This window comes from Ovis canadensis, chromosome 25, assembly GCF_042477335.2.
Source record: "Ovis canadensis isolate MfBH-ARS-UI-01 breed Bighorn chromosome 25, ARS-UI_OviCan_v2, whole genome shotgun sequence".
Classification (NCBI taxonomy): domain Eukaryota; kingdom Metazoa; phylum Chordata; class Mammalia; order Artiodactyla; family Bovidae; genus Ovis; species Ovis canadensis.
The window spans coordinates 40,954,985-40,975,232 of NC_091269.1; the positions used below are offsets into that span (position 1 = coordinate 40,954,985).

Below are 20,248 nucleotides of genomic sequence, written 5' to 3' on the forward strand. Positions count from 1 at the left end.
CCTCAGTAGCATTTTTGTTTTTCTTGTCATTTCACTTATGTTTCTGTTCCCTTAGTAGGTTGTGCATGTTGCCTAAGGTAAGTCAGAGATGATATGTAGCTTGCAAGAACTTTTGTTTTTATTAGTTGTTTTCTTCTGTTTTACTAACAATAATCTGTTTGAAGACAAAAGGAAACAACTATTTCTGTATATCTATTTTTCATATTTTCTGGTTACTATGTGGTTTGTCTGGTCCTGCTAATTTTTCAAATTGATATCCAATTTTCAATCTAATCTAATCTATTTCTTAGACACCTCAGGTGGATAATCCATAATGAACATATAAAGAATTTGTACACTATATGTGCTGTGAACTGAAATGAAAGTTGCAGTTATTTCCTGAAATCCATATTTTGAGAGGTTTTCTATCATATAAAGCAAATAGAAACTTGTATTATGTTCCTGCCAAAGTTGGAGCTCTCATATATAACTCATATAGGGAACTCTGAGACTAATATATATGATGAATTTGTACAAGATTGAAGTTCTCAACTGATCATACCACCAATTGTAATTCAGAGAACACCATCAATATCTAATAGTTGAGAATATCTATCCCTAACACATACTTAAAAATGTGTGCCACTACCATCAGATCAGTTAAGAAAAGACTTTCTTGATTCTTATTTTCTGGCTTATGAAATAGGATGAAATTAATATGAACTCAGATTATCTCTTGTTACAAAGTAGACGTGTAAAAAACTCAGAAATTCATTAAAATTCTTGAAACTAATCTGAAAACATAAACACAAGGCCTGTGTGTGTGTGTTTTAGCATAAGGATCCATTTTGTAGAACAGTTACGTTTTTATTCCAGAAGGCATTATATTGGCTTCACTACACACAGCACATGTGGGAATTGTCTGCTTGAAAGCCTTGGCTAGAAGCTCTATCTGATGGCCTCAAATTGATTCTGATATTGAAAAGACTAAAGGAAGTTAGTGCATACCACATGGCAGACTGCTTGGCACAAACTGTCTAAGACACCTAATTTTCCCATGGGAAAAGACTAAAAAAAAAATATTGGATCAGAATTCCATATTGATTTTGCATTGTAAGATAAAAACTTTTCCCTTCAGTATACTGCTTCTCACAATGACTTTAAGTGTTTTTGCTTCAACCTTAAGCCTCTGGGGTGACAATGTGACTCTATGCCAGTTTTTTGCAGCATCCAAGCTGCCAGGCACAATTACTTCTGACAAACAGGTCCACATTTGTCTCAGTCAAGTTATAGTATCTGTGGACAAGGATCTTATCCAAGCTGTCACCATGGCACCGCATCTGTTTTTAAAGAATGTTTAGGATGAAAGGGTGGTGCAGGCTATCAAAGATGCCTTAAAGTAGAATTTTAAAGATATGACTAATAATACTCACGTGGTTTTTCACTGACTGATATGTTACAGGTGTTCACTAAGAGGTACTGGCCTTGTTGAATACTATCTAGGTTAAATTGCATGGTTAGGTTAAATTTCAAACCATCTCTACTGAATATAACTGAGAATTTATAAAACAAATAAGGAAGTGTTCTGAATACTGCTCTGGCTAGATGTATTAATAGCTAATTATTGTAAAAGCATGCACTTTTATCACCATAATTTTTCTTAGCTAGAATTGAATTAAATTCTTGCTTCTGCAATTTGGGTCTGGATAGCTGTCAATCCTATGAAATCACATAGCACCCTGTCTTTTTTTTTATGGTAGCACTCACTACCCACACTGTAACAAGTGTCTCATCTTTATGCTATTCTGGATTGTAAACAATGTGAGTATAGAAATATGTCTTTTCTTTCCTCTGAATTCTCCCTCCAACACCTAGAATTGAGAACTGACACAAAATAGAGAAATAAGGACCAGATCACAGCCAGTTCTTTAGGTCAGGTTTCTTCAAGCTGGCTTCTAAAGCTAGATTTCTTGACACCATGGGCACACTTTTGGGAAGTTACAGATATTCCAGTTAACTCCCTAATGAAAGCCCACTTAAGGCAAAAAATGCCCCCTGAGGTCATACTACGGGTAAGGAATGGAGAGGTAAACAGACCCAGATGAGGAGCTTGTCCGCAGATTGCCCCTGCACGTGTTGACAAACAACCCCAAATAAGGAGTTGTTTTTCTGTGAATACAAGGACACTGCCTTCAGACATAAATGAAAGTGCCCTCAGAGTAAAATTTCTCAGGTTGGAAGAGAATGAAGGAGCAATAAAAATCCATCTGCAACACTTTTTAGTTGAATAGAGATTGCAAATGGTGAAAAATAAACCAGTATTCTGGCTCATTGACTCAGAAGTTGAGCGTTTATCATACTTGGTACATGCATTGCCCTTATACTTGAGTGTATCATGGGCAACCTGTGAGTCAGCTACAGCACTCCTTCCAGGGACTCTTGACTATGATAGGAGTATCTCCCATTGTATCACTTTGATTTTTTTCTTTTCTTCTAACACATATTGAATATGCATTATGTGTCAATAGTAGATATTTGAAAATGAATGATATTCCATCATCCCTGACTATAAAGGCTATTTTGTTGGAAAATTTTACATATAAACAAATATGGTACAATGTATTTGTATTTCATACATATATGTAATATAACCCAAAAGTGCTTATGAGGAAGTCAACCAAAATCCCTAGAAGAGACTGTATGGAGAATTCAACATTTGATCTAACAGACAATTTCACCTGATGGGCAATGAGGGTGGGGAGGATATTTGTATAAAAACAGTGTAAACAGTGAAGTACGCCATGATAGAACATGGCTTGTTCAGAGAATGATAAATATTTTGATGTGACTGGATTGTGGGCTGCATAGCATATCACATAGTGAGTGGAAATAATGACAAAAGGGTAGCTTTGGACAAGATAGCAAAGGATCTTTAAATCAGGTTTCATTCTCCATACTTCATAACGGCAATAGACCCCATGTGAAGCACCTGCCCAGTTTTATAAGCCGAACTCACCATGACTCTCAATCGTCTATCATATCTGATAAGACTCAGGATGATCACCTTATTCAAGAACCAACCCATAAGTCAGACAGCAGCCTATGAGAAGGCATTTCAGACTTGCTTTCTCTAGAATTGTAAGCTGAAAGGTCTTGAAAGAATGAGCTGATATGAAGTAAAGCTGAGTCATGAGGTAGTGTGTAGGCACTGAAGATGTTGTGGCAAGCAAACGCTACAGGAAGCAAAAACCATGAATAAACTGGGGCTTTGAGGCAGAACAGAGGTGAATACAGGACAATAAGACAAATGGAGAACAGCAAAGCGCAGGGCACTAAAATGAACCTACCATTCCTTCTCCAGTAAGGTCCCTGTTTTTCTTGATGGCTGATTGTTTGACTTTATCTGACAACAAAAAGAATCAGATCAGAAGCACCTTGTGTGTCATGAGGTATGTCATGTCTAACCAGAGGTGACAGTGAGCTTCTCAATGGATTTAAGCAAAACAACAGCACAACCAGATTGGTGGTAGTGTTTTAGGGAAGCAGTAAGACCATTCTGGACTTACCTTTGGCTCATTCCACTGAAAACTCACCAAATCTTAGGAGAAGAAAGTATAATTCTTTTCTATTTATCTTGTCCTTTGGCATGGGATAACTTGCCATTTAAAAGATAATGTCAGCCATATAGAAGAGAGACTGTGTATTAGAAAGGCGGTGATTTCTTTCCTTTGTGGCGCCGATAATTTATACGCTTCAGTGACTTAAGGGAAGTTCAACTGAGTGATTCATCAATAAAGACTGTTCTATAAACTAAATTCCCAACAGTAGGAGGAATCTGAAATAACTGTTTCATCCACTTCAAAGAATCAGTTCAGTTCAGTGGCTCAGTTGTGTCTGACTCTGTGACCCCATGAACTACAGCATGCCAGGCCTCCTTGTCCAATGTGATGCATCAAATTCAAGTTAGTAAAAAATTTGCATAATTGCCAAACTTTGGACAGTGAAACCATGATCCTCATGTTTTATAATAAATATGTATTGCTTTTAAAATGTAAAAGAAACAAATAGTTTAAGACCTATTGTTTCACTTCTAACAAAACAAATTTTAAGTCTTAGTTGTTTGGATAAATCTATATGAAAACGGGTAAAATGTTATCTATTAGTGCTATTGTTTTTCACAAAGTAAAAAAAAAAACAACTTTGGTTTGGATTTAAAGAAGACAGAATAGTATAAAAAATACACGAGAGTCAAAGGATCTGAGTTCCACACAAAGTTTTGATACCCATGTCATATGTCAATAAAGCTAGTTACCTCATCTCTCTGGGTTTCAGTTTTCTGATATGTAAAATGTGTATTGAATAAAATAATCTCAAAATCCTTTCCAATTCTACGATTCTCTAAGCCTTTATATCATTATGACTTGGTATTAAGGCAATATTTTCCAAGTGTAAATTGCAAAGCATATAAGCCACTTAAATTATGTCAAACCTCTCAAGCCTTTTAAAAGTATCCATAGAAAATCTTCATAGGTTAAGAATTAGGACTAATGACCAATACATGAGGTGACATGTTTAATTGTTTTGGTTTCTCTAGGCAGAAGCTTAGAGTATCACTGTAGGAAAACAGCAAGTTTGAAACCAATGTACACCAAGTCAAAAATCTTTTCATGATTTTAACTAAATACTGTAAAGAAAAAAAGATAGAATCAATGTAGACCATTGCCTTTAAGAGGAAGTCTGGTCTCAAACTCAGCCAATAAATTAAATCAATAATTTGTATGACTGTGATACCTATTACTAGTTTTTGAATAGAAGCCCACATTTTGTTACCCAGATATACAAACTGCAACCTTGGATCATAAATAAATGGTTGCCTACTTGATTCATTCTTTCTGCCCCCTTCTGATGTCTATGTCAGAAGCTTTCTCTATCTCTTTTATACTTTAATAAAACTTTATTACACAAAAGCTCTGAGTGGTCAAGCCTCATCACTGACTTCAGATCAAATTACTCTCCTCTGGAGGCCAAGAATCCCAGCATCTTCCATGGCTCATAGTGACAACCTTTCATCTTGGGGGCTCATCCAGGATTCTTCAGGACAAGGTAAGGACGCTTGGAGCTCTAGTCCTTGTTCTCCTGGCAAGCACGTTTTCTGCTGTATTTCATTACCTCTATGGTGTGCTTGTGTGTGTGACTGATCGAAAGAGATATACAAGTATGAACCAAGAGCTGTGTCCTAATCTGCAGGTCCATGGTGACCTCATATGGCTTATGGCAGAAACCCTGTCTGGGGACTATATCAACTTGCCAATATCAAGGTTTCCCTTGTGGCTCAGCTGGTAAGGAATCTGCCTGCAATGCAGGATACCTGGGATCAATCCCTGGATTGGGAAGATCCCCTGGAGAAGGGAAAGGCTTCCGACTCCAGTATGCTGATTCAGAGAATTCCATGGACTATATAGTCCATGGGGTCACAAAGAGTCAGACATGACTGAAGAACTTTCACAGTTGAAATATTATATTTTCTTTTCAAGCTCTAATTCTTAGTAATAAAAAAAATATACACACACCCCACAAACCATATACCTACATATTGTTTAAGTTTTTCTAATTTTTTCACTACTAAAGTCACAAAAATAAATTTGAAAAGCCTGCCTCTTGAGAAATCTGTATGCAGGTCAGGAAGCAACAGTTAGAACTGGACATGGAACAATAGACTAGGTCCAAATAGGAAAAGGAGTACATCAAGGCTGTATGTTGTTACCCTGCTTATTTAACTTATATGCAGAGTACATCATGAGAAATGCAGGTCTGGATGAAGCACAAGCTGAAGTCAAGATTGCTGGGAGAAATATCAATAACCTCAGATATGCAGATGACACCACCCTCATGGCAGAAAGTGAAGAGGAACTAAAGAGTCTCTTGATGAAAGTAAAAGAGGAGAGTGAAAAAGTTGGCTTAAAGCTCAACATTCAAAAAACAAAGGTCATGGTATCCAGTCCCATCACTTCATGGCAAATAGATGGAGAAACAGTGGAAACAGTGGTAGACTTTATTTTGGGGGGCTCCAAAATCACTGCATATGGTGACTGTAGCCATGAAATAAAAAGATGCTTACCTTTTGGAAGAAAAGTTATGACCAACCTAGATAGCATATTCAAAAGCAGAAACATTACTTTGCCAACAAAGGTCCATCTAGTCAAGGCTATGGTTTTTCCAGTGGTTGGTCATGTATGGATGTGACAGTTGGACTATAAAGAAAGCTGAGGAGGGGGGTTCAGGATGGGGAACACATATATACCTGTGGTGGATTAATGTTCATGTATGGCAAAACCAATACAATACTGTAAAGTAATTAATCTCCAATTAAAGTAAATAAATTTATATTTTTAAAAAATTTAAAAACAAAAAGAAAGAAAAAACCTGAGTGCCAAAGAATTGATGCTTTTGAACTGTGGTGTTGGAGAAGACTCTTGAGAGTCCCTTGGACTGCAAGGAGATCCAACCAGTCCATCCTAAAGGAGATCAATCCTGGGTGTTCATTGGAAGGACTGATGTTGAAGCTGAAACTCCAATACTTTGGCCACTTGATGCTAACAGCTGACTCACTGGAAAAGCCTCTGATGCTGGGAAAGATTGAAGGCAGGAAGAGAAGGGGATGACAGAGGATGAGATGGTTGGATGGCGTCACCTACTCAAAGGAGATGAGTCTGTGTAAACTCCAGGAGTTGGTGATGGACAGGGAGGCCTAGCATGCTACAGTCCATGGGGTCACAGAGTCGGACATGATTAAGTGACCGAACTGAACTGATATAGTTTTCAATTTGAAAAGTCATTCTAAAGTGTAAGGGATAATAATAACTGAAATCAAAATTTTTATACAAAAAAGTGGGAATAGAAATCCGTATTTCAGTTCAGACTATAGTTGGCTTCTTGAGAAAACATACATAAAATACTATTAATATTATCTATATTTAATTATAAAATTATAAACTCATTATTTTAAGGAAACATTGTCTGCGTACATGTCTAGTTGCTCAGTCATGTCTGACTCTTTGCAACACTTTGGACTGTAGCCTGTCAGGCTCCTCTGTCCATGGAGTTTCTCCGGCAAGAATACTGGAGTGGGTTGCCAGTTTCCTCCTCCAGGGGATCTTCCCGACCCAGGAATTGAACCCAAGCCTTCTGTGTCCCCTGCATTACAGGCGGAATCTGTATGGACTGAGCCATTCGGGGAAGCCCTAGAAATTGTTGGGCTCAGGCAAATTAAAAACATTTATAGATATTGAAAATGTGTAAATTTTCAAGTAGTTGTAATAAATAAAAATATAAAACGTTCTGCTTTGTCCTAGAACCCTGGGAGCCTGCAGCTGTAGTGAAGGAGGTTGGGGGTCTTCTCTGAATGAAACAAATCTATATAATCATTCATTTGGACCCTCCTCAGTGAAAAAGGCAAAAGTGAAAGTGAAGTTGCTCAGTTATGTCCGACTCTTCACGACCCCAGGGACTGTAGCCTATAGGCTCCTCAGTCCATGGAATTTTCCAGGCAAGAGTACTGGACTGGGTTGCCATTTCCTTCTCCATGGGATCTTCCCGACCCAGGGATCAAACCCGGGTCTCCCACACTGCAGGCAAACACTTTACCGTCTGAGCCACCAGGGAAGCTCGACCATTAAATGCTACTACCACACAGTCCAGAGCCAAAAGCTTGCCTGCACACAGGGGACCTTCTCTCAGTTTTTAGTGCCTCCCTCACTCATTGGTCTGAATGAACACACAAGAAGCTTAACATATGAGAAAATCTTCCATCATGAAATAGACTGAAATGAACTGATTAAGTTACCTCAGAGGATAGCGGCATTGCAGCAAGCTGCATACTACTAACACACTCCACGTGATATCCTCAGGATGAGAAGAGATGTAGAATAAAACATTATGTAAAATAAAACATGTTAAATAAAATTGGAAGAAAAGTTATGACCAACCTAGATAGCATATTCAAAAGCAGAGACATTACTTTGCCAGCGAAGGTCCGTCTAGTCAAGGCTATGGTTTTTTCTGTGGTCATGTATGGATGCGAGAGTTGGACTGTGAAGAAAGCTGAGCATTGAAGAATTGATGCTTTTGAACTGTGGTGTTAGAGAAGACTCTTGAGAGTTCCTTGGACTGCAAGGAGATCAGCCCCGGGTGTTCTTTGGAAGGAGTGATGCTGAAGCTGAAACTCCAGTACTTTGGCCACGTCATGCAAAGAGTTGACTCATTGGAAAAGACTCTGATGCTGGGAGGGATTGGGGGCAGGAGGAGAAGGGGATGACAGAGGATGAGATGGCTGGATGGCATCAGCAACTCGATGGACATGAGTTTGAGTCAACTCTGGGGGTTGGTGATAGACAGGGAGGCCTGGCGTGCTGAGATTTATGGGGTTGCAAAGAGTCGGACACAACTGAGCGACTGAACTGAACTGAAATAGAATAAAACATTATGATATTCAGAAGAGAAAAGAAGAGAACCAAAACAGAGCTCCTGGAGATAACAAATATGATCACCTAAATTGGGAAAAGAGGGAGGAGGACCAGCAAACTTTTTCTATAAAGGGACTCATAGTAAATATTGTAAGCTTTCAGGACTTAACAATCTCTAAACTCCGTCATTGCAGGGTGAAAGCATCCATAGACCATCTATAAATGAATGAACATGAAAGTGTTTATTTACAGAAACTTAACTTTATTTACACCCCTGACACAGTAGCATCACTGCTGGAATTAACTGTGCCATCGTTTGCTGACACCTAATCTAAATTTTTAATAAACTCATAAGTTAAATATTGTAACATAAAGCTGATGAAATCACCTGAAACAAAGACAAAAAGGTAAAGAAATAGGAAATAGGAAAGAAAAACCAAAGTATCAATCCAAGAAGTTCAAAATCTACACAATAAAAGTTCCAGAGAGAGAGAAACAGAGAGAACAGAGAAAATGGGTAGAGAGATAGTTTAAAAAGAAGACATACTTTTACGGAACTGAAGGACACAAGTCTCCAGATTTATAGACCCACTGAATACCAGTACGATGGATGAAAAAGGGACCAAACAAAGATATATTCTTACTTAATTTTTGAATAGCAAGGAAAATAATGTTCCATAAAAGCTTCCAGAGTAAACAATAGACTATACACAAAGGAGTAGGAATATGAATAACATCTGATTCTCAGCAGCAGGAGTGGGTGTGAGAAGACAGTGGAGCAATGGTTTAAAGATTCTGAGAAAGTGGTTTCTAATTATAAATATTATGTACATAAATTATGTATGCAGCCAACCTATTAATCAGTAAAGATAAATTTTAAAAATTTCAGACATGATTTTTTTTCACATGCTCCCTCTTAGGAATCTACTAGTGGATATGTTTCAACAAAATGAGACAAGGAATACATAGGATCCAAGAACAGGGGATATCATAGGTGGAGAATGGTGAAGGAGGGGCTGGGTTAACAGCTATGACTAGATATTGGGGAAGAGAAAAATGGAGTGCTGCAGAGGAGAGGGATTATCTGAAATGACTATTTGGAAAAACTAAGCACTCGACAAATCTTTTCAACTATTGGGAAAAACAACTAATTCTAGGAACAGACAAAACTAAGCAAATTAGGGAGTCTCGAGGGAGAGAGAATAGAGAAAATTCTTAACTTTAAGAAAAATAAGAAGTTGAAAGAGAATGGAAACACAACCGAGTACACCACTTAATCCAACAGTGGTATTGCTTACCTAGTCATCCTAAATTAAATATTGTCCATTTATTGAATACTATGTTAACACAGGAAGTAAGAAAGTAAGAGAGAAGATGATACTGCATCTTCAGTTACAATAGCAAGAAATGGAAATCTCAACAAAATTCAGAAATACTATGAGAAGGAAACGATAGCTAAAATAAAGTGACTGAATCTAAAAAAGGAATTGGTGAAGAAGCTGAGAAAGAAAAGTATGGGTACTTTTAATACAAATCTCTTCTTATATTTGCTTTCCAAACTATGTACATAAAATTCAGTTCTCTGATACTTTAATATGTTTCACTTCTCAGAGCTACCTATTAAATTTCAAGTATATGGGGAAGGCTGGGCTTGCCTGCTAGCTCAGCTGGTAAAGAATCCACTCACAATGCAAGAGACCCCGGTTTGACTCCTCCTTCAGGAGGATCACCTGGAAAAGGACAGGCTACACATTTCAGTACTCTTGGGCTTCCCTGGTGGATGAGATGGTATATAATCTGCCTGAAATGTGGGAGATCTGGGTTTGATTCCTGGGTTGGGAAGATTCCCTGGTGGAGGGCATAGAAACCCACTCCAGTTCGCGCCTAGAGAATCCCCACGGACAGAGGAGCCTGGTGGGCTGCAGGCCAGGAAGTCACAAAGAATCGGACACGACTGAGCGACTCAGCACAGCACAGCACATACTGAGAAGGCTAATACTATAAGTCTTATCAGCTAGTACCATATAATTCATTTGTCAATAAGTGGGAAAAATATATGAAAGAATTGGGTCACCATAGGTACCTGAGTACCAAGTATTGGAGATGAAAGAAAATCACTGAGGGAGAGGCAAGGAGGTACTTGGGGGAAAGGCTTCTGTTTTACTTGCGAGTATGAAACTCCTGTTTGAACAGCGGACCTATTTTGTAAGGATGAGATATGACTGATGAGGCCTAAGCGGGCTTTGACTGGGTGGAGTCACATCTGTTGGAGCAAATATCCCTGACACCAACCCCCAGTCAGAAACCTGGGTCTCAGAAAGCCACTCTGTGTAAGTCTCCCTGTATGAGTCACGTTGCTATGGCTGCCCCCATTGTGTTACCTCCTAAATTTCTTAATTTAAAAACAAAATTCTTAAAACATTATCTAACCTTTCACCTGTGCCACTTGTTCCAAAAAGCGACTGTGTCTACTTGGGCTAAAGTGTCCAAGGAGGAGCGGCAACACTGTAAAGGTATTGATGGTAATTAATGAAAATCCCAAAGGGAGATTACATCTGAGGGGACATAGCATCACCTGAGTTGCCTTCTGTGTGTGTGTGTGTGTGTACATGCTAAGTCACTTCAGTCATATCTGACTCAGTGACCTTATGGACAGTAGCCTGAGAGGCTCCCCTGTCCATGGGTTTCTCCAGGCAAGAACATTGGAGCAGGTTGTCATTACCTCCTCCAGGGGATCTTCCCCATCCAGGGATCGAACCCAAGTCTCTTATGTCTCCTGCATTGACGGGCGGGTTCTTTACCACCATTGCCAGTCGGGAAGCCCAGCTGACATTGCAATGTGTGTCTATAATGTTTATATTTTACTATCTCATCAACTAAAAAGCAAGTCTTCTGATGGTAAATGATTGCTTGGTCTTACTCACTCTTGCATCCCCAGCACCAGATAAAGAAATGTTATTTTTATGAGAGAAGCATGGCATTTGCTTCCAGGGACTCAGTCAGCCTCTGCCTAAATCACAAGTTTGCCACATGGGGGCTCTGCTGCGAGCCACAGGAGATTTGTAAGCATTCCCCACACTCTTAAGAGAAGTACATTTCAATCAGGATTAAGCATTTGCAGTACAGAGATGCGTTCTCTAGCCTAGTTCAAGAGAGTCCCCAAATAGACTGTAATATATTCGTGTAATATAAAGACCCACAGCTCCTATTCTCTGTTACTACACTGCCAAGTTACACAGAATTTCTTTCCTTTTTTTTTTTTTTTGCAGAATTTCTTTTCTATCAGATGTTTAATATCTCTTAGGTCTCCAGCAAATTTTTTTTAATTAGATATTATTTCAGAAACAAAAATAGAACCAATGAAACATATGCCTTTTATCTAAATTCAGATTTCTATTACCTTTCTCTACCTGGTGGCTTGGGGATTTAATTCTTAATGCTGATATATTTGTCAGGAAGGCAAATTTTAAAATATACTAGTGTACCTGTTGAAAATATTATACATAATGCTTTAATAGTACAATAGAAAATCGACTATTGTACAAAAATGTATGTTTGTGTTCCACCTCCACCAAATCACAAGTTGAAACCTGATCCCCAAAGTGATGGTATTTGGAGGTGGAGCCTTTGGGAGGTGATTAAGTGAATGGGATTCCTGCTTGTGTGCTCAGTCCTGTTTGACTCTTGTGACCCCATGGACTGCAGCCCTCCAGGCTTCTCTGTCCATGGGATTTCCCAGACAAGAATACTGGAGTAAGCTGCCATTTCCTTTTCCAAGGGATCTTCCTGACCCAGGGATCAAAACTGCAACTCCTGAGGCTCCTGCATTGGCAGGCGAATTCTTTACCACTGAGCCACCTGGGAAGCCTTGAATGGGATTAGTGTCCCTATAAAACGGGTCCATAAGAGCCCTTGCCTCTTAAGCTATGAGAAGTTTCAGAGAGAAGATGGCAATCTGTGGACCAGGAGGCAGGCCCTCACCAGACATGGAATCTGAACACCTGTTGATCATAGAGTTCCCAGCCTCCAGAACTGTGAGAAATACATTTCTGTTATTTATAAGCCACCAATCTATCATTTTTCGTTAGAGTAGCCCACATGGACTAAGAACATTTTCTTAAGAAAAAAAAAAAAACTTATACATCAGAATATACCTAAAGCAAAAATAGCAAAATGTTTATTATTATATCATTTAAACAGTATTGACTTGATATTCAAAGCACAGCCATAAATGCATGCAAAGTAAAGCATCAAGTATTAAGGGGAAAATTTGGTTCAGAGACTTTTATAGTCACTCTAAAACATCTTTGCTTTATTGTGAGAAATTATAAGAAGTTTGGGAATATATGTATGCCATAAATTTTACACTGTAGCTCTGGTGCCACATGTTCCTTCATGGAATTTGTTCCAAATGAAAAGCTAGAAAACTGATTTCTCTCAATAAAAATGACTATAATTGAATTTGGTAACTGCTCTCTTGAAAGTAACTTTTTGAGCCTCCTTTAGAAGACTATCCCAATATTAATGCAAACATTAGCAGGTTTATTTAGCAAGGAACAATAGCAAATATCTGTTTTTCATAACTGTCAACAAAAAGGCAAGTACAGTAAAAAGTTGAGGACAGAAATACTAGTAAATATGAATGGTAAACCAACTCAAACTCATGATACCTTAATATTAATTTTCATCAAATTTGCGATTTGATCAATTACTGAATTCCCACAAAATAGAAATACATATTTTCCATCAAGTTCTAAGCCTCATATATTCCTAAATTCTGCAAGTGTTAAATTTGCTAACAAGAGTGAATAAATACCCCAAGTATCAATTTGGGGCAGATGTCCTGCTTAAATTAGTTGAGTGGATTCTTGCTCAACATGTGTGTTATTAAAACATACTCCTTACAAGTTAAATGACATAGAGAAAGCAATCAGTTTAATATAAAACATGGAACAAGCTACAGTTCAAATGACCTGGTACCTCCCAATAAATCTACAACATTAAAAAATTAAAGCAACTTAAGAAACAGGAAAACAAAATGCAGTACTTGAGCTTTACTTACGTCTTGAACACAAACCAACTTTAAGAACTTACTGTTAAATATGTTAGGTATAGTAATACTAGACGGTTAAATTAAAAATCTTTACTGGTTAGAATTACATACTGAAATATATATATATATATATATATGCAAATATATATATATATATACACACACATATATATATGCAAAATGACATGATTTCTGAGCTTTGCTTTTTAAAACACTCCAGAAAGAAAAAAGAAAAGTGTGAACGTGTGGGTGTGTATGAAGGGAGATGAGGATAGATGGAACACAATTAATAAAATATTGATAACTGTTAATGTTTATTGTACTATCCTCTCTATATTGTGTATGTTTTGAAATATCCACTAAAAGATAGTAACAGCGGTATCCTTAAATTCATGTAGTCTTTTTATCTTTAGAAGTCTTCCCTGGTGGCTCAGATGGTAAAGAATCTGCCTGCAATGGAGGAGACCAGGGTTCGATTCTTGGGTTGGGAAGATCCCCAGGAGAAGGGAATGGCTACCCACTCCAGTGTTCTTGCCTGGAGAATCGCATAGACAAAGGACCCTGATGGCTGCAGTCCATGAGGTCACAAAGAGTCGAACATGACTGAGGGACTAATATACGCATGTAGTCTTTCATCTTCAGAAGTTAACCAATAATTGTTGCACTCTAAGAATTTGTTATTTGTCTCTATCCTCAGTTTTATCTTTAGCGCTACTTCTGTTCAAACTAACAGTAAGTAATGCAATAAAACCTGAGAGTCTGGATTGATGCTGTAGCATAAATGTATCTTTAAGTGAGGGATAGGCAGATATGTTATATTCTTTTGTAGGTCTCATTCACTTGATTTGCCTCTTTCCAAAAAAAACACTGAGAAACCATTTTAATGGTCAGACCTGGAAATTTCTTCATCCATTTATCTAAGTCAAAGATATCCACTCATCACCATATGTGACCAGACATGGTTTTAAATGGAGCCCTTGAAGCAAGCAGATGGAAACCAAGGATATTTCAGAGACATGTTAATACCTCGATGGATGAGCAGAATATAGTTATAAATGTAAAAATGCATACAAGTATTCTACCAACTAGAAATGAAGAAAATACAATTTGCATAGCTGGAAGGATCTATGGTAACATTTTGGCCATCTTATTACATGATCTGGTGACTAAGTCAAAAACATGAAGCTCTTTGAAACATCTAGATTGCATGCACTTATTGGTGAAAGCACTCTATGAGTTAGAACACAGAATGTCATTGATGTATGCTGTATATTAAAAGGATACGGTATTAAAAATCATAGTAGAAAGGGCATACTGAGGATTTTTTATAATACTGGTAAATTCTGACTCAGCCCTTGATCTTGTTACGTGTGTGCTAAGTTGCTTTAGTCATGTCCAATTCTCGGTGACTATATGGGCTGTAGCCCCCAGGCTCCTCTGTCCATGGGGATTCTCCAAGCAACAATACTGGAGTGGGTTGCTGTGCCCTCCTCCAGGGGATCTTCCCCATCCAGGGATTGAACCCATGTCTCTGATGTCTCCCACATTGGCAGGTGAGTTCTATACCACTAGCACCACCTGGAAAGCCCTTGGTCATGTTAGTGACGCTAAATACATGTTTGTTTCACTGTATGCTGATGAGCAGAGAACCTAGATGAAACTCAAAGAAAAATTAATTTTCTCATAGGTACTCAGATTTCAGAAATATTTTATAGCACTTTAGAGCCTACAATGTATTTACATGTAAATTATGGAACTTGATCCTAAATAAAAACTTTAGAGATTCATAGCACAGGTTTGGTTTTTTTTTTTTTTTTCAGTATCAGATAGGATTTATTTTTTTATTATCCATCTGATTTATTTATTTATAAAGTAAAATAAATATATATATATGTAAGATCCTAACATAGCACAGGTTTTACGAGTACTATTTTGTAGATAAGCAAACTGAGACCCTAAGAAGACTGGCCAGAATCAACTCCAGATTCCAAATGTCAACTGGCATATGTAATAAAAAGCATATGTCATTCTCTAAATTATTTTAGAAAAACCTTTCAGATTCACCAAATTTATTTTCCAGAACTTTAAGTCCAAATGCTATCATATCTTGTCTTTATATAATTTTTAATTTTCATCAAAGTTTTTGGTTCCATGCTCTCCAAGACCATCTGCAAGGATGCTGCCACTGTCTAGGACATCTAAATAGAAATCCATGTTGCTATTGTTTAGTGCCTAATTTTGCTAATCATTTTAAAAAATATTGCAAAATACATCATGGTGTTTTGAAGCCTAATATCAAGAACATGCTGCAAAAATTAAAGTCTGACAAAAAATGACGGCCAAATTCGAACATAATTCAAATGAGTTGAACTCTTGATGTTATTCCCCAAACTTGACTTATAGAAGCAGTTGATGGCTTTACCATCCCTCTGATTGCTCAGCCCATAAAACTAAAAGTCATCTTTAATTTCTCTATGTATTCCATACCTCAATTTCTAATCCATTAGAAATCTCCATTGGTTTTACCTAAACACAAGTCTAGAATCTAACCAATCCTCACCACTTTCATTGAAACTGAATCAGAGCAGGATCCTATGGTCCCTGCTCCCCTACTATGTCCTCTGCCTGCCTTTTATCTGTGGAAAACTTTAGTCAAAGAATTAATCAGAGAAGTGAGAAATGCAAATACAAAGAAAAACAGTCAAAGGAGACTAAATAATAATAATGTAGTCATTAAGCATTGTGGTTCCCTTGTGGCTCAGACGGTAAAGAGTCTGCCTACAATGCGGGAGACCTGGGTTCAATCCCTGGGTTGGGAAGTTCCCCTGGAGAAGGAAATGGCAACCCACTCCAGTATTCTTGCCTGGAAAACCCCATGGATGGAGAACCCCTGTAGGCTACAGTCCATGGGGTCACAAAGAGTCGGACATGACTGAGCCACTTCACTTCACTTTAGTTCTTTCTCAAAGGCTATAGATAATATTCTAAGCCATATCCTGAGAGCTATCTTATAGATACTAGAACACCAGGTGGAGAAGTTAACTACAAGATGACCAGACTGTACCCAGGACATGAGCTGCCACAATTCCAAGAACTGGCCGCAAAGAAATGGGGAAAAAATGGACCCTGGAACTGAAGATTACTGAACTGAAAACAACCAAAATTATGCTGGTCAGACCAATGATGACCAGTGTGACGATGACTGTTAGAGATAACGTGCTGTTTCTGCATGTAGCTCCCCCTCATCCACCTATAAAAGGTCTCACCCTCTGCTTGTCACTGTGCATGTGTTGGGGGAGTTGGCCTTTGGACAGATGTCCACCACTCTCCCATCCAGTTGCCAGCATCTGAAATAAAGCAAATTTCCTTTCCACCAATCTGGCCTCTTTATAGGCTTTTGGGCTGCAAACAGCCAGACACCGCACACACCCTCTGTAACAATACCATCCTGGTCCAAGTCACCATCGTCTCTCTCCTGATTGGTATAATATCCTCCCTGCTGGCTTCCCTGATTTTACCCTCGTCCCTTTACAGTCTATTTCCTCTCTGACTTCATCTCCGGTTACTTTCTCCCATGCTCTCTACACTCTAGACTGATTAGCCTCTGCTATTCATTGAACACATTATCTGCTCCCACCTGAGTGCCTCTGCACTGGCCACTCCCCTTAAATATATTTTAAGGTTAAAAACCTCATCTTCTTCAAGGCTTGCTCAAGCCACTTTCTTAGTGGGCCTAATGATCCTATTTTCCCTGAAATCCACCTCATCCCTTCTACTTCTAATCTTCACTGTCTTTTTTACTTTTCTTTTTCCTATAATTGTTGTTGTTGACTCACTAAGTCATGTCCAACTCTTTGAGACCCCATGAACTGTAACCCACCAGGCTCCTCTGTCCTTGGGATTTTCCAGGCAAGAACACTGGAGTGCACTGCCATTTCCTTATCCAGGGGATCTTCCCAACCCAGGGACTGAGCATGTGTCTCTTGCATTGGCAGGTAGATTCTTTACCACTGAGCTACCAGGGAAGCCCAGTAATATACTACTTTTATTATTTATTTTTATTGTTCATCTTACTCCTTCAGAATGTAAGCTTAGATATCTGCTTTGTACACTAATGTACTCTGAGTGTCTGGAAGTGTCTAGGACATAGTGGTTACTCAAACTGTTAAATAAATGTAATCTCTGAGAACAACCCATTGTTAAGACATCAATATATCCACTTTGGGCTTCTCAGGTGGCGCTAGCCAACCTACCAACGCAGAAGACGCAAGAGACGTGGGTCTGATCCCTGGGTCGGAAAGATCTCCTGGAGGAGGAAATGGCAACCACCTGCAGTTATTCTTGCCTGGGAAAATTTCTTGGACAGAGGAGCCTGGTGGGCTACGGTCCTTGGGGTTGCAGAGTCAGACATGACTGAGCACAGCAGCACAAGCACAATCTCCACTGTAAATTGATTTTCTAAGTTTATATTTGGCAATTCAGTTTCATATTAGACTGAAATCTGGCATTATATGACTGAGATTGGATTTATTCACCCAATTTAAACAAAATATGTTAAGCTTTTTGAAGTACTATAAGTGCAATAAAAAAGTCTTTACATACATGACACTATATTCCACAAGTATATAAATCATTAAGGCCCCAGATTCATTGGGGAAATTTAATTTGTCAGGTAGTTTATAATTCGCTCTGTACATGGTTTTAAATGCAAATGAATTTGCTAAATACATAATGTAGTATAATTTTGCTTATTTTGAAAGGCAAATAAGAAATGATCATCTTGCAGTAGTCAACAAGTAGAAGGAGAATAAACTTTAAAAAGTAACCAGCAAATTACTAAAATCTTTTGGAATATAATGCTTTTCTTTTGAGAGACTATGTCTTTGGAGTGATTTCTATAGCCTCAAGTTTTTAGTCTGGGTTAGCACTGCACTACTTTATTTTTGGATTTCTCTACCAGCCTCATGGATGGTCTTCCCTCTTCAAGCATTTCATTACCATGAACCAGGATAGACCTGGTGGTAATAAAGGCTTAAAGATTAGTGCCAAAGTAGGAGGCACCCAGAGAACCTGGAGTTAGACCCAGTCCAAGAATGGCTACTGATTACTGTTGAAGAAGAAATCAATAGTCAGCATTAATAGGAAAAATCAACTTTGAGATCCAAAAGGCGACTGTAAAGTCAGAACTATGGAGCAAGGCAAGATCAGAAGCCAAGATACCATAAAAGTGTCTGCTAATGGCACAGTGTGTAACAGACAGCAAATGTTATTCACCATATTGATCCAAGATTTATCCCAGGAAAAGCAAAGTAAGCAAACTACATTCTCAGTGGGCTCATCTGTGCTTCTGTCATAGAATGAAAGAAGAATAAAAACATAAAGTTGTTGGGGCCTCCAGTCATCCGAGAGCAGCCTTCTGCAGCTGTTGGGAAAACAGACATGGCAATGATTACTTCCCAAAGAGAAGCAGAGATGGTGAAGAGAAAAATCTGAGTCCTTCAAGCACCAGGGATGATAGAGGAGTTATAAATAGTATTCTCTTTAGTCTTTTTTAATAGATACAAATTGTCAAGCCCTATTTGGGATGTTAGATGATAAAAGGTGTACAATGCCAAAGGGAATATTCAAACTTATATTTACTATTCTCAAAAAATGTACAGTTTAACTACAAAGACTAGAGATGTCTACAGAAAAAGTGAAGATCACATACTGACCATCTCAGTATTTCCACTTCCCAATTTCTTGCCTTTTCACACACATTTTTAAAGAACACTTTCTCCAAAATTGTACCCAATCTCACTGGCAGAGGAATTTTGCCGAGATCAATCCTATGTATACAAGACTAGCATAACATAACCAGTTTATCCTCCATCAAATGTACTTCTGACCCTCATAAAAATGTGTCTGTTCAGTAAATATTTATTGAGCATCTAAAATGTGCCAAGTGCTACAGCAGTTTTTAGGAAAACCAAAGCAGATAAAACTTTATTTTTGTCCTCACAGAACTTATATCACAATATCATAGTTTTATATGTCCTCTCTTCCTACTAGGAGAAAATTTATTATTTTTATTTATTCTTTACAGTGTGTTTCTTAAACCTAGCTGTCCATCAGAGTCTGCTGATCAATGTAGCCTCTTCTGTCTCCTTGAATCAAAATCTTGGGGGAGGGATTGGGAAATTTACCTTTTTAACAAGCTCTCTGGTGGGCTTTATGTAAATTAATAGCATAATAATTTGGGAGGAAACACTTCCCAAGTGGCACCTGTGGTAAAGAATCTGCTTGTCAATGCAGGAGACATAAGAGACACACGTTCAATCCCTGGGTCATTAAGATGCCCTGGAGGAAGGCATATCAACTCACTCCTGGAGAATCCTGTGGACAGAGGATCCTGGCGGGCTACAGTCCATAGAGTCACAAAGAGTCAGACATGACCGAAGTGACTTAGCCTGCACATACTGTCCTATTAATGGCATCTTATATGAGAAATCTGACTGTACCTAGGGGGCCCCTTTTGTTTATCATAACTGTTATCGAGCCTCTCATCCTTTGAAAATATGAAAGCTTTCCACGATTTTCCACAGTCAATTCACCTAACAAAGACTAGCAAGGAAAACTTAAAAAGGAAAAATTAAATTACCACTTATTTTTAAACAAAATGGTTTTCTCTGTGGGGCAGATGGTACCATATTCTGCTGTGTTGAAGAAAATCAAACATTAATTATGAGTTACGGTCCACTTTAAATATTCATTT

General features: G+C 38.2%; 1 protein-coding gene across 2 annotated transcripts in view; it reads right to left on the reverse strand.

Annotated features, from left to right (window-relative positions):
- Nucleotides 1-20,248, reverse strand: part of CTNNA3 (catenin alpha 3) — a 1,891,866-nt gene that overhangs the window by 1,062,392 nt on the left and 809,226 nt on the right. The gene's annotated exons all lie outside the window — the stretch shown is intronic.